This window comes from Lonchura striata, chromosome 6 (genome assembly GCF_046129695.1).
Source record: "Lonchura striata isolate bLonStr1 chromosome 6, bLonStr1.mat, whole genome shotgun sequence".
Classification (NCBI taxonomy): Eukaryota; Metazoa; Chordata; class Aves; order Passeriformes; family Estrildidae; genus Lonchura; species Lonchura striata.
The window spans coordinates 50,040,717-50,055,974 of record NC_134608.1 but is presented as its reverse complement, the minus strand read 5'-3'; positions in this window follow the sequence as shown (position 1 = coordinate 50,055,974).

The window sequence follows — 15,258 nt, the reverse complement described above, 5'->3', positions numbered from 1 at the left end:
GGCACAGATTAGGGAAATGGATATATTCTTTTTCTGTCAAAACACAATGTAACCCAAAGCAAAAGGAGTCTCTGTGCTTTCACAACTCATGATGAAGTGCAAACTGAGTTTTCAAAAGCTGCTTTTAGATGTACTTAAGGACTTGCTGGGGGAGAAGTGGGGACATCTACTGGAATTTTAAAACACTTCATCATATGTTTCCAAGGCTGCTAGTGAGACATATTTGGTTTAGGTCTAAAGTTAGATGAATAATGCAGAAACAATTTCTACTTATATTTGTGCAAATTTGGAAGCAAATCTTCAGCCATCTTGGGGTTGCTTTTGGTGTCATTTCCTGCACACACTCACAGAGTTATTAAACTTTAATCGCATAACTGTTGGCAGAAAATAAATGTTAAGCTCACACAGGAATACTATGAAAAGTGAATTTCTAATGTGCTTTCTGTAAGCCTGTGTACCACAAAGCTGATTCCATGAGTTATGTTCATTAGACTGGAGGATGGAAACAATATTAAGTGATTTATGGGAGTAACTGCAATTGAACAGTTAGTTTGTGCTTGGAGTAGCAACCCCTTACTTTAAAAGAAATTAAAAAATAATTCAATGAGGAAGGAATATGTGAAGGAAATTGCAACCCACTCTCCACATTTCATGGTAAGAAAGAAGGAAACGCATCCATCATTAAATGCATTCATTAAACATTATTCACTCAGATCCATTTAAAGCATGTTCTAACTTTAATCTCCTAATTTCTTGGGGCTAGATTGTGATGTGTCCTGCATGCCCAATAAAAGCATGAAGGCTCTTCCTGCATCGTGATGTGGGTTGCTTGGACCTTGGGACTGGGCCTGCAGGAGCAGCAGTATTTTGGATGTGCTCCTTTTCTCTCCCCAGAGAAAGCCTGGGGAAGGGAAAGGAAGGAAAGAGGAATAAGATTGCAGGAGGGGAAGCTGTCCCTCTTGGTACAGAAATCCGGGTTTGCTGGGTTTGAATGAGGGTAAGGGTTTCCCAAAATTTTACTGCTATGAGCCAGTGAATAAATAATTCCTGCTGGGACAAGGAAGGTAAAATTGGTAAAACTGGCCTAGAGGGGTGTTTTCCAGTGTTGTCTACGTGCCACTGCAATTTGCCTGTCCCATGACCTTCAGTCTATGTCTTATTTTAATCCTTAAAGTTCAAAGACCTTATGACTTTACAAAGTTTATGACCTGATAGTATGGTGTGATTGTGTCATGCAATTAAAAGTTGTTAGAAATGAGAAGCAGGAGTCTTTCCACTCACCTTAAACTAAAAGCCAAATTACCAGTGTTTGAAGTACTTTGGTACTTCACAGGCGGGTCCACAGAGTTTCACAAACTCTCTATTTTACTGGGCTCTTTGCATTTTCAACCTTTGCATACAATGGACTAAATAAATTGTGTGATTTCTGGTGGGCAATGCAAAACAATTGCTCAGCAATATTTAGAGTAACAGACATAAGAAATGCTACAGGCTGAATGGAGAATGTTGCTCCTGTAAGTCCCACCACCATTTTTCAGTCTTACTAAGAAATGCTTCAAATATTGGTATTTGTACAATGTGTATATATATATCTATATCTATCTATCTATATCTATATATATATATCTACACGTACTCTTTAGTTAAAAATTGTTTGATCTGTGAGAAACTTTCTGTAAGGCTTTCCACCAAGATGTCCTTAAGGATTTTCTGCTGGAAGGACAAAAGAGAACCATTTGCTGCTCATCAAAATGCACATTTACCTCCACTCTCACCCTTAATATTCTATTCTTTCAGCCTTCAGCTGGGTCCTGGGAATCAAAGGAGATCCCAGTCATCACAGCTGTCTCAGTAATGGGGTTTGTTTTGCACACTGTTTGCAGTGTGCTCTGGTTATGAGACTGTTAAAGAGATCACAAGTGACAATCTCACTTACCTGCTTCTCATTATGAACAGTTTGGGTGTCAGCATTATGGTGAAAAATGCTCACATGACTTAGTAATAAGATTTAATCCTCCAGTTTTTTTTGGTAAGTGTTGACTTTCCTGCACTGTGTCTCTGATTTACTAAACTGACATGTTTCTATCAATATATCAGTCTCATTTGGTTTGCCTGCTGCCCCCAAGTTTTCTAAATTTATCCCAAATAACACGTTTTTAATTGAAAAGAGATTCCCTGAGTCTGTATGCATATCCACATCCATTTCTAACAATTTTTGAGGGTTAAACCTGCTCCTATTGCAGACCCTCCAATATCCAAGATGTGTGGGCAAAGTTATTATATATTTCCAATTAGTACTTTTCATAATTACACTTTAGTGGATCAGGTCATTGCTGGGGGAAAGTACCTGTATGTTAGAAACACCAGAAACTGCCTGCACACAGTTGCTGGCAGAGCTTCTGGCACATGTTCAGAGTATTTTAGTACTACATGCACTTATACAAGCTGAAGATGTGGCTGAAGGCATTAAAGTAAAAGTACTCCTATGTTAAGCTAGTAAGACAAAAAATGATTGAGGGTGCAAATTCTAAAATCTTCCCCAGAAAATAGCACATAATATCCAATTAATAGTTGTGGTAAATCTGTCTGAAATGTACTCCATATCATATCTGGCAAGAGTTGCTTTCAATAGAAGATTACAGAGAACATTTAAATTAGCCTCTGAGAATTGCCCTGAATAACAAACTCATTATTTACTATATTTGCATTTTGTTGAGTTTATTAGTTGTACTGCCTGGCTAGATTTTGTGGCTCCTTTTCTGTCCTTTCTGCACAAAAGACCAACTATGGAATGTTTCTGAAAGCAACAATTGTGATTTTATAATGAACCACAAGAGGGGGGAGAATGAACATAAATGAAGGAACTTGATTTTAATGAACAACTGTTACATTTAAGGCAATGCTGTATCAATGCTGAATTTAGGAATCTTGGCCAGGTGTTGGCTGTGGAATGAAGAGTTTGAACTGACAGTGAGATGTTTTCCCTAAGAGTCATCTTTTCTGGTCTGCTGATTTAATGCTGAAATTCTCTTAAAGCTGTGGGCAAGACACACTCTCAAATGTTTCTTGCTATGCTGAGTGTGCTCATCCCTTTCTTTATTGCCTTGATCAAACACAAACAAATGCTAATGAAATTATAAAAATAGAGACCTCTGTGACCTGAATTATCAGTTTTATAACTTCCTACCCTGTCTTTTAATTTTTTCCCACATTTATACAAAGGAGCTCTCTAACTTAAGTAATCAAAGAATTCTTCCCTGGTGCATAGATGAGTTTTTGGTGTCAATATGAAAAATAAATCGGCTTAGACTTGTGATTATGGACTGATACAGGATTGGGGAATTTCCAAGAGCCTACTCTTTAAAGAAAGCTCATAGTTCTCTGGCCATTATATGCAGCAGCAGCTACACTGATGACAAAGCTGGGAACTCCTGGAGATGGTACCCTGGGACTGCTGGGACCGCATGCCCCTGGATCAGCCCTTGGGAGAGGATGCACAAGCAGCTTTGGCAAGGAATCAGCTTCCTAATCCCAGCACTGTGGTTGCAGTTCCTATAGCCAGCTGAAGGGCAAGGAAGGAAAACAGATTTTAAGAAATCACCCACTCCACTGCCCACTTTTTTTATTTCAAAGTGTATACAAGCGACAAATATTTTTCCAATATTTGGTCCTTTGTATCTCATGTTCCTCCTGGCCTAGTCTGTCAGTCCTCTGGGAGAGGGATAGGAATAAAGGATTCTTACTTCCCCCCGGATTAAGAAAGAAGCCAAACGACAATTATAGCAGTAATCTGAGGATGGTATTGCAGCAGGTGTTTGCAGCATGGCAAAAAAAAAAAAAAAAAAAAAGAGAATAGTAGAATAGTCAGCAAACCTCAGCTTTTCACTGCGAGCAATTACAAGTAGCTCAGTAGACTGTAACTCTGCGAGCACACCATGTAATGTTATTAGGCAAAATGATAATGTCCTTAATTTCAAGTTCAAAAACTGAATGGTTCTGAAGGAGGCTTGCAAAAAGAAATTAAGATAGTTGTACTAGAAGCAGACAGACTGTTGATTACCAGCAGTGAGGTATCCAGATTTGACTAATGGCACAGTTATTGTATGCATAAGCCCTAATGGTGTTTAAGTGGTTGCTAGAATGAATGCAATTAATGTAATTTATTTGTCAACATCCAAACACTAATACTCAGAATAGGATGGGAGGTCCCTTGCCTAGCACATAACCCTATGAATATTTTTCAGTGTCTCTTTTCACAAGTACACAAAACCAGTGACTATGTGGGTTTTTGTGTTGTTTCTCTTTTTTTTTTTTCTTTAATGATTTTCATATTTTAAGGGACATCATGTACGTAACTCTGCTGATTTAAACTGATTTTGTTTTGCTTGGTTTCATGGATTTTGGAGGGATATTTTGGTCTGCCTTTCCACTTGAAGACAGTAAGTTGCATCTGTTCTGCATGTTCTGAGTTGTTTAGAGAGGGATCTTCCTAGATTGTCTGAATTACTGTAGGGTTAACAGTAAATCGATTACTTTCTTAAATTGCTTCAGTGATTGATGATGATCTATGCTCCAAAAAAAAAAAAAAACAAACAAAAAACCCTGTGTATTTCTAATGTGAGTTTCTTTCAGCTAAAAGCTGGAGTTAATCATCTTTGAGATCTTGTCATGCTACATCAAGGAACCTTGTGTTAGTGGAGAACTTTCCCTAAGTGTGGCTGGGCTGTAAGAAAAAATCTTTGAATGACACAGATAGAGCTTCTGGTGTTTCTCATTGAGTGTCTTTTGCTTCTATTTCACATTTTTGTAACTTTCTAACAATTTCAATATTTTCACTCTGCATTATTTATTTTGTTACCTTGTTTTAGATCTAAAGACCTCACTAATGTTGGGTCTGAGAACAAAGTGCCTGTGGTGCTCTTGCTTGGTACTTTCCTGCTTACCCAAGGAGACAGGAGCATCAATCCTGTTGAGAGATGTTCCTCTCTGTGGTAAGGTTTTTCCAAGTGTATAGAGCAGCTGTGCTGCAATACTCTTTTCTCTCCTTGCACTAATCTGAAAACACCCCAGGCTTTGGCATTGCTCCTCGCTGACTCAGGGGGAAAGCAGAGTCATTATTCTCCTCCAGATGAGAATTGATTGATATATTAGGGTTAATAGCAAAACTTTATCAGCTTACATTTCAAGTAAGTTATTCAAAAATATTGACAGGCTCTCTAAGCTACTGCTGCCCTCTGCACTGAGGACTGACATGGCAGGACTGGGATGAGACACAGTTGCCTTTCAGTCTGGATCCACATCAATTACCTTCTTGTGGAGCCACCGGTAGGAGAGCCGGGCTGTATATCAAACTGCAACATAAGTAGCAGCTGTCAAAGCCATCAGATTAATGACTGTTCATTAATCATTTCTTGTTCAAGGTGGAAAACCCTTCCAAACCAAGGCATAGAGAACTTGAAATTGCTGTTTAGAGCAGTGGACATGTATTTTGCAGAAGGTTTATAGATTTCACAAATGTTTGTTATTTACATACTAAATAACTTTTAGTGTAGTGCCTCCCTGCCATACCCAACAGCACAATTAAAGCTTTAGGAAGAGATACACAAATGCAGTTCCTTTATTAAGAGGAGAACTATATAAATTTACGTAACTGCTTCCCCTTAATCCCCCCTGACTTGTATGGCTCATTTGAAGGGACTGCCATGTTTAGGAGAGCTTAAAGTGGCACAGAAATATTTGTCTTAAGTTTTATTACTAGAAATTGAAGGATTTTCTTCTTTGTCTTTTTTTTTTTCTTTTTTCTTTTTTCTTTTTTCTTTTTTTTTTTTTTTTTTTTACCTCTTTGTCCTCTTTGGCTAGAGAAATGTAAAGAGAGAGAAGCACAGATAGTAGGGAAACCCCCTGTAGTGGAACAAACTAACTGCTACTTTCAACTCTCTTGTGAAAAAATGGAAGACTAAAATTTAGTTCTGACTCAGAAACACTAAATTACAATCTAAACAAATAATCTGCTATAAACAGAAAAACAGGTTTTTAAACAATCTGCTATATTAAAAAAAAAATGTATCCTCATGCCTACGTGCCTCTGAGTTCCTCGTGGCATCTCACAATCTTTGAATTGCTTCTTTTTGGTAGCTTGATCCTAGGAAAGCCTGTAAGAAGCTTTACTTAGCATAGTGGTCAAACTCTACTGTGCATTATTTCCCATGCCTGCAGTCTATACAATGATAAACCTGAGGTACTGGAGATTTTACCTCCAGTAATCACAACTAGAAAACCACAAATGGGCTTTTCATTTCTCCCTTGCAAGAGCTATAAAAACCAAGGTAAACCATCCTGCCAAATCACTTTTATAGGGACCTCACTTTCCTGTTCACTAGTTTTACTCCAAATAATTAAAAGCAGCACTTCTGCCCTTCACTGTGGTTTCCAAGGAATTCACAAGGTGCACATGCTCCATCCAAAGTCCTGAGTGAGACCAAATTGGAGGTCCTTGGTGGTTTCATAGCACAGGGCTCCTACACTGGGGGATTTGAGCTACAGTTTCCACAAACTCCCCTTCTCCAAAAGGTGGAGACTTTACAATGCTAAATCAGCAGCCCACACAAAATTTAATATAGTGATGAAGATGAACTTAGTCCTGAATACTTTTAGTTTTTGTTTGCTTCAAATAGGATTTATCATTTTGATGCCTCCGTAAGGAAAAGGTGAGCTGAATATTTAAATCTACAGGTTGTTGTTTTTTTGTTTTGTAGTTTTGGTTTTTTGGGGTTTTTTTAAGGACATATTTCTGTCTGTAAAAGGTCTTTAAGCATTCTGCATTCTCCTTGCTTTCCAATTAAGTTTTCTGGTGTTTCTAACGTGGTCCTCTGGAGTGCTGGAAAGTAATAGGAACAAGAATGCATTTAATACCTGGCCTGGTGTCTTGGCAGCAGAGCTTAGCACGCCAGTGTGGGGAGTAGCAGGTTCAGGACCAACCCCAGGAGTCTTAGTACTTGGACTGGCAGAGGGCTGGTGTAATGCACAGACAGTGAGCTCATTCTGCAGGTGGAGTGTTCAGCTGCATTGATCTTGTGGCAAACCCAGCCTGCTAAGGTTTTGGAGAAACATTGGCTCTGATCTGAAAGGAAATTGTGCTGCCTTTCCCTGTCTTTCCACTAGTTTAGCTTGCAAGCTCTAATAACATTGAAACACACTTTAAGCAAGAAGGCTGACGCAGCTACAGAGACAAAAAGTAATTTCCTATAAATAGTAAATACAATAAGCAAAACTCTAATCTCTCATTAGGTAATTGTATTTTCATGGGGTCAGCCAGCCTCCCTGGCCATGTTGAGGTCAATTCTAAAATATGTGCATTATATACATTAGGAATTTGTTAATGAAGCATAAATTTCATCAGCAAGCTGGGTGCCAACATCAACTCATTTTGGGTACATGGTTTGTATCTACAGTGGTGTCTTATGGATTTGTTCCATAGCTGAAACAGCAAGTTTGTGTAGATGCTATGAATGGCATACAATAAAGGAAGAAAAGGGAACACCACAAGCATAATAGATGAGCATAAATCTTCTGAATTTTGGTTAAATGAAATCCAGAATGCAGTGGGTTCCAGGACAAGAGTAAGTAAAGGGTGAGGAAAAGATCATGTTGCCAGAACCAGGAATACCTGGTCAAAGGTTAGAAATTATTCCACTTGATAATATCTGGTCAGTGCTACTAATTATTTCCTTTGATAAAAGATGCAATGAAAAAGCTAATAAAAAAGCTAAATACAAAGCAATCCCTCCATTTTCAGAGCACCATTTCCTCCTCGTTTAGTGGGGATTCACTCTAAAAATTCACCAGTATTTTGCTTAAATCCATCAAAGGGGCCCTGTTATAGCAGCAGCAAGATGACCCCTCTAAGCAATCAAGTTAGAAGCCCTCATGCTTACTTCTCCTTCCAGCCTAGGGTGCCAAATGTAGGATTTTGTTCCCAAGAATGGTGGGCCTAAAAATGAGAACAGGCTGGACAAACTTAATACCAAATCTTATGATGATGGTGCCGTAAGACTCTTGCCTTGCAAGCACGCAAGAAAAATTACTTCTCTGCTTTGGAAGTAAGGCTTGTGTGTCCTTTCAACATGTAGGCTGGAATACTGCTTTGCTTTATTTAACCAACACAGGGTCTAAGGACAGCAGGATTTTGGCCATTTTTTTTTTTTATTGCCCATTAAAGTGGAAGAAGTGTTTCAGAGTAGTAGCCAATTTGAAAAGGAATATGAAATAAAATAAATTCTTCAGATTTCAGGAGTGTTCTCCTTTCATTCATTAAGTTTCCATAACTGAGACTGGATCATTGCGTGCTTTGGCAGTGGAAAATAAAGTTTCAGAAAGAGCAAACTTTCCCAGTAGCACATGTTGGAACAACACTACAGGCTCCAAGCTGGGTTAAGCCAATTGTAAGTTTGACAGCAGAATTATATCAATGTCTTTGAACAAGTAATCCAAGGAATTTATGTAGAACCATGTGAGCTGTTCTCTTAGTTTCGATTCAGTGACTTTCATGTAAAGCTAAGGTGAGGTTTTAGTAGGCAATAGAACGAGCAAATTATTGGGAAAAATATTATACCGTGCCAAGAATTGTCCTGCAAGACATTGAATCCCAGTGAAACTGGCAAATGAGTGAGGGAAAAAGTGATCTCCTAATTCTTCATTCCTCTTTTCCAGTGGAGCAGAGGTTGGGTAAGTAAAGGAAGTGAGTCCTTGTTCCTGCGTACCCAAAATTCAGGCAGCAAGGAACTGAATAATAGATATATAGAGAAAGGAAGGATATAGATATAAATTGACAGTTCTTCATTAGTAGAAATTAAAAATATGAAGTCTTTCCTACATGTATCTACACCTGGATGTAAAACACAGAGACCCACAGAAATCCATCCATCTACTTCAGTGGGCTTTGGGACAGTGCAGACATCACCCTGTTGGAATGAGGAACCTTCAGAGAGGCTGTTTCCCTTCTGCTGCAGGTAATAGTATTACAGTCTACGAGTTAAGAGGCTTTTCATGAATACAACTTGAGAAGAAGCAGATCCTGATTGCTTCTGCAAATGAAAGCAGTGAGACAAGGTAGGATTTCAATACTGTTAGCTTCCAGGTTAAACAAGACTGATTCCCCTTTTGAAAATCTCTGTACTGTTCAAATTAGTGCAAACAGTATCATGGGTTTCTTGGGGGAAAAAAAATCAATTACATATTTCCCCCTTTATCCATCTAGCTCTGGGGAATGTAATGCTGCTGAATATGCTGGCTTTTGTAAGAGATGTAAAACAGAGTCTGTGATCATTTGTGGTCATTAAGGATAACTTTTTTTTTCCTTTTTCATGAATAGAGGTGTTAGTGAAGGTGTTCTGGCCTAATTCCAGTGCCAGTAATTGGATTTTTTTTTTAACCTACACACATTCCTTCAGCAGTTTCATTTATTTCTGTGTGCTGGGCTCAGTTGAGAGTTGCCACATTGGCCCTTATTTTTTTTTTTTTTTTTTTAGCTAGACTGATGCAAACAGACACTAAGACAGCTGTAAGCTCTCTTTTCCCTCACATATAGCCTTTTATCCCAAGAATATAATTACTGCTTAACACAGTTTCTTCAGTTTCTTCAGACGTGCTTTCAGATGTGTCTCTACCACCTCTCCAGCAATATTTGATAGGGGGACATTTCTAGAAGGCCATATTCAGTAGGATCTCAAAAGGTGAATGGATTGTGTGTTAGGGACTGGGCATTGGTGGCTGAGCCATTCTTCTGACACTGATTTTTAGCCCTGTACACAGGGACACTCTCAAGTCAGCTCGTGGCAGGAGGTGTAACCCACTGTGTGCTGCACGGTTGGATTTGTAGTGATGGGTGGTATCAGCAAGAAGTACAGATAATTCTGTCTCTCTGTAATCTGGTAAGACATTCCCAAAATTCATCAGAGAGGAGATGAGCAAATAGAAGGCAAAACTACACTGTTAGATGGGAGAAAGGAAGAAACACGAGGCACATGAAATGCATTAGAAACTGAATCAAAATCTTGTATCTTCTACTCTGACAGATATGAGGACATAATGGAAAACAGGGTTGCTGCCTTTCTGCTGCTGTGCCTAATTTGAAGTCACAAAGGATGATGAAAGGTCAGACACAGTGTAAGCCTCTCATTTTTCATCTAGACTGAATAGTTTCCAGTGTGCTGTATGCCCTCAGCTTTAGCCCTTCTACCCTACTTTATAGAGGGGCTCTTCAGCCAGGCATGAGATTCCTCAGAATGCTTAAACCGCCTTGGAGTGGCTGAAGTGTGATGAATTTCTAAAAATGGGGTGTTTTGGTCCCTTCACAGACATCAGCAAAGCTAATATACAGCAATGCAACCAAGCTCAGAGATTTCCTCAGACAATCCTTGTCCCATGTGACTCCAGGCACATCACAGTCTTAAATCCACAGGTAGACCCTTGCTTCTACACCAGAAAAAGTCCATTTGCTCATAGGAGAGTGATTAGGGATTGCCATGTGTTTAACTAGCCTGGAAATTCCCCCAGTCCCCTTTGGAGTTTGTTATTAAAGAGCAGAGAACCCAAATTAGAGCACAGTCCCAAGCCCAGCGTTAAAGGCCTACAATGAAAACTTTGTCGGGTGCACCCTCACACCTTGGGTGACAGGGAGTGCCTCTGTCCCCAGGCTGTGACCATCAGCAGGACTGGAGATCACTGAGGGGCAGTACTGAGAACAGGTATCCAGGATAGACAAAACTACAATACATTGGAAAAAGAAGCGTATAGTTCTTATACAGATTACTCTTTCCAGGAAAATAAGTGTGCTTGCTACTAGAAATTTTCATTGTAGGCTACCAAGGGTTAAAAAGCATTTGAAAATCAGCTTCTATTGGACTATTTTGTTTGGCCAATATCTGACATGGGTTGTACTGAGCACGTTTTGCCACCTGGCCAATTTTTTTTCCTGCCAAGCTATTCACTCAGGCTTGTGGTGTGAAAAATAGATGTTTAATAGTCAATGAAGTACTATAGTGGGTAATAGTTTATAAATTTCCATGACTTATTATGCTCAGCCTAAGTGACTGTTTATTAAGTGTATTTAAAGCCCCCCATCTCATTAACTTACAGGACTGGTGATTCCCTCCTCCCACCACTGCTGTTTTTAATGGAAAATATTCACACGTCTTTCTCCTAGGGCATGTGAAACAACTCTCTGGAAAAGAGACTGCCTGGATAAGAACAGGACATCATCCTTGGCTAGGTACAATGTGTTTATAATTTTTGGAAATAAAGTGAATCTGAAATATGAGATATGTATGTTGTGGACCAAAAAAAATCTATAAATATCCTTTGTAAAAAATACAGCTGCCAATATCCCACCCTTCTCTGCTTTGGGTTCACAGTGAATGACATGGGCAGTTTTATCAATAAAGCATGTCTCATGTAAAAAAAATATTAAACCAGCAACTTAATTATGAAACACTGCCTTTATTTTCTTAATGGATTCCATGGTACTTCGGGGAAATATTACATACTAAGGTTAAATAAATTCTCTGCTAACAAAAACCAGGCCCAGTCTCAACTTTAGAGATCTACTATTAGCTGTGCAATGGGAAGGTGAGTTTCTGTAGCAGGGAAGGACTGCTAATTATAAAATAATATGTTTTGTTCCCATGTATTAACCTCTAGAATGAAAAAGGTCATTGGTTGCTCTTGATAAATTCTGTGAAATCTCTCAAAAGGATCTTGCTGACATCAATAAGTGTCCCTTTGTCATATATAATATTTTAGTAATGTTGTGTAAGTGAAACTCCAGATTAATCCCTGAGGTGATTCCAATGAAGCTACTAGGAACATAATAGAGTTAAGTTTGGTCATCTAATGTTTCTCTTCATGCTGTTTACATCAGTTTCCTGAAGGGCACTTGGAAGCTGAAGACAAACATGAGATAATGGCAGTAGGAAAACAGAAATATTGGTAAGTGTTATGATAATGTGAAGGGATGGCTCTAATAAAGGTAAAGGAAGTTGTGCATGAAGTCCCCTCTAGTAAAAAGCATCTGAGAATACAGTTTTTCTAAGCTGGGATGTTAAGCTGACACAGATGTTACAGAGGAGCCCTTTCCATACACTCTCAGATGCCACGTCTGGAAACAGCCACGAACATCAGCTCAACCTGCAACAGCGACGAGTGGAGCAAGAGCAGGGCCACCTGTGCTGCAGGGAGTGAGCAGCTCTCTCCTGGCCTGCTCCCAGGTACTTCCAAACAGCAGATATAAAATACGTGCCCCCAGTGTTGAAGGAGTTAATGTGACATTGCAAAATGAGCTTTGCTATTTGCTGTTTTGTTTGGCCAATAGCTGACACAAGCACATTTTGCCACCTGGCTAATTTTGTGCTGCCAAGTTATTCATTCAGGCCAGTGGTGTGAAAAAGGAGGCATTTAATAGTCAACAGAGCACTATATAGGGTAATAGTTTATGATTTTCCATGACTACTTAGATGCTGTTCAAATTATTCTTGATTGAGCAAATTATTCTTTTTTAAAATCATCCCATTCATTTATTTACCAATTACCCTTCTCTCCCGTGCACCATTTTTTTAAAGTGGGAACTATCAGCTATTTCCATGTTTGAGGGGATTTAGCCAAAGGAAAACTATGAGCATATTATAGCTCAGATCACAACTTTGAAAGACCTTTTACCAAGATATTAGAGGTTGCATAAAACTCCTTTCTGAGCTTTCCAGGGAGCCCTGCACAGGGGTCAGATGAGCTGGAGAGAAACCCTGACATCTTGGTCCAGCAGATGAAAGTGTTAATCCTCTCTGCCCCAAAGTTATTTTATTTTTACAGCAGGTGGTTGCTTGGTTGGTTGGTTTTCAAGATGAACCACAGGCTGATGGGCTCATTCCAGTGGGGTCACCTGCTAGCTGAAAACCCTTCAGCCTTTGCTGACAGGGAATCCTTGGCAAGGCTATCAAGATTAGTGTTGGAACAGCAAACTCCTTCCTCAGGAGAGCCTACCTGTTAATAGTTGAGTTATTTATCCTGCAAGGCTCTGGTAAAGGTGCTTAGATGCATGCCAGAAACAGCATTTTTGCTTTTGTGTGTACTTCCTAAGGTGCTGGAAGCAAGCAGGAGAGGTAATCCTCTGCCTGTCACAACAAACTCACAATGTCAATCTGTGTAAATTGATTTTCCAGACTTTGGCTTACCTGTGTTAAACCAAAGGGAGGCGGGCAGACCAAAGCATCCTGCTCTAGAGATGCTTTAAGTTTATTAAGCCTTAATTCCAGAAGTTGTCAGAGCAAAATAATGCACATTTTTGTGAGCTTACCTGATGTCATGTACTTTAGAAAAACGCTGGTGTTAATATTCATTGTATGACTTAATTGGTTTGATGGAGAATAGCAAAACAAGCATAGAGAGATGCTTGTTATGTAGGTCTTCATGTTGTTTCAAAGTCTTTATTATTATGACAGCAAAGTCTTGTTCATTAAAGTTTCACAATCCATTTTCATTAGGATGAAACTGATTCTGTAAATGAACAGTTGCTCTGAAAAATCAAACCCTTGCAGCTATCACAGGGGAGGTACAAAGTCTGTATTAATTATCAGGAATATGGTGTCGATCGAAGATGTTAATTGCCCTGATGGTTAGTTATTTGGGGAATTGCCATGCATTTCATGCAGGGATAATAAAAATGAATTTTTAAACAAAGAGATCTTAAAATAATATATAATCTGTAGAGAATACCAACATCAAAGGCTTATCTCAAAGCTTTGAATTTTATCTTTGTGGTCCAAAATGTTAAAGATGAACTGAGCAATATTTCAGCTGGTTCAAGTTTGTGAGAGGAAAACAAAACAAGAGTTAATTAACTGTTATTACAAACCTTTTCAACTTTAATTTGACTTTCAAATATTAGCATTTATCTATGAACTATGCTTCTGGGTTTGACAAATTAGCTTTCACAGAACAAGTTTAATTAGGCTTCATTGTGCTTTTATGTCACTTTGCACAGTTCCAGACAATGAATGGATTAACTTACTAAAAGTCATATGTTTAAAAGAATTTGTTGAATGCTAAAAAGGTTGACAAAGTTGCAAAGCTTTACCAGCCAAATGCAGAAAAGATGAATCCTGTTTAGCATGATAACACACATTCTTTGCAGAGAACAGCTGGTGCTGACACACACAACCCTGCCTGGCTGCTCTCAGCACCCACAGGCTATGTCACCACCCCCTTCCCATCCCATCCCACCCTGGGAAAGTCTGGAGTGTGTGTTTTCTACCAAAGCCTGATACCTGTGAAAGACAGGAAAGGGGAGAGCTACAGGTGCATGTGACATGACTAAGCATGCTGGTTCTCTAGCTGGAATAAAATAATCTCAGTGTGAACTTGTATTTCTGCTTTAATTTTTGATTTTTTTTTTTTTGCCAGTCATATTAGGACAGCTCCATATTTATGCCATACATATGAGAGATAAAAAAAAAAAAGGAGAGAAAAGTAACTGTGAGACTGAAGCAATAGGAAACTGATTTTTCTCAACATAGTCACAGGAGAGCATTGTAGAAGAGTATAAATAAATGTGAAATGAGAAACGTTGTTGCTCTCCTTCAGAAAGGGATTTGTCACTTTAGAACTCACTAAATACAGATTTGGTATTACAGTAGATACTGTCTACAGTAGAGCTTATTTTGTAGCTGGGTTATTAGACCTTTTTCTATTTTTTTCTGACTTCTCATCCTCTTCTCTAGCCACACATGTGCTTCTCTGCCCTGTGGTGTTAAACTGCTTTTGTCTAGACAAGCTAGAACAGTCAGGAGACCCTGAAGAAATCTAAGAGGTGATGTGATGAAAATTGTGGTTGAGAACAGAAAGCCATGGTAATCTGTTTTGTGGAGAGAAAGAAGAACAGAATTCTTTTGGAGATCGAGCACTGTATCAGACTAAAGAACAGATTTGTGATGGCTGCATGTAGGGAGGCAGAAGTAAATGCTTTTAGAAGCTGGCAATGCTGAAGCAGCAGCAGATTTGTGCATGATTGCCTATCCCAAATCACATAGCCCTTTCCTGGTGACCAGTAAAATTTAGGATAACATCAGACTGTGCTAACTCATGGTTGGCTGACTGCCTGCAGCTTCTTCCAGGAGTGATACTGCACCAGTATTGTCCAGTCAGAACATTTACACTAAACATATTCTGTATTCCGTGGTCAAGAAAAGCCAGTGCTTATGTATTGATTTA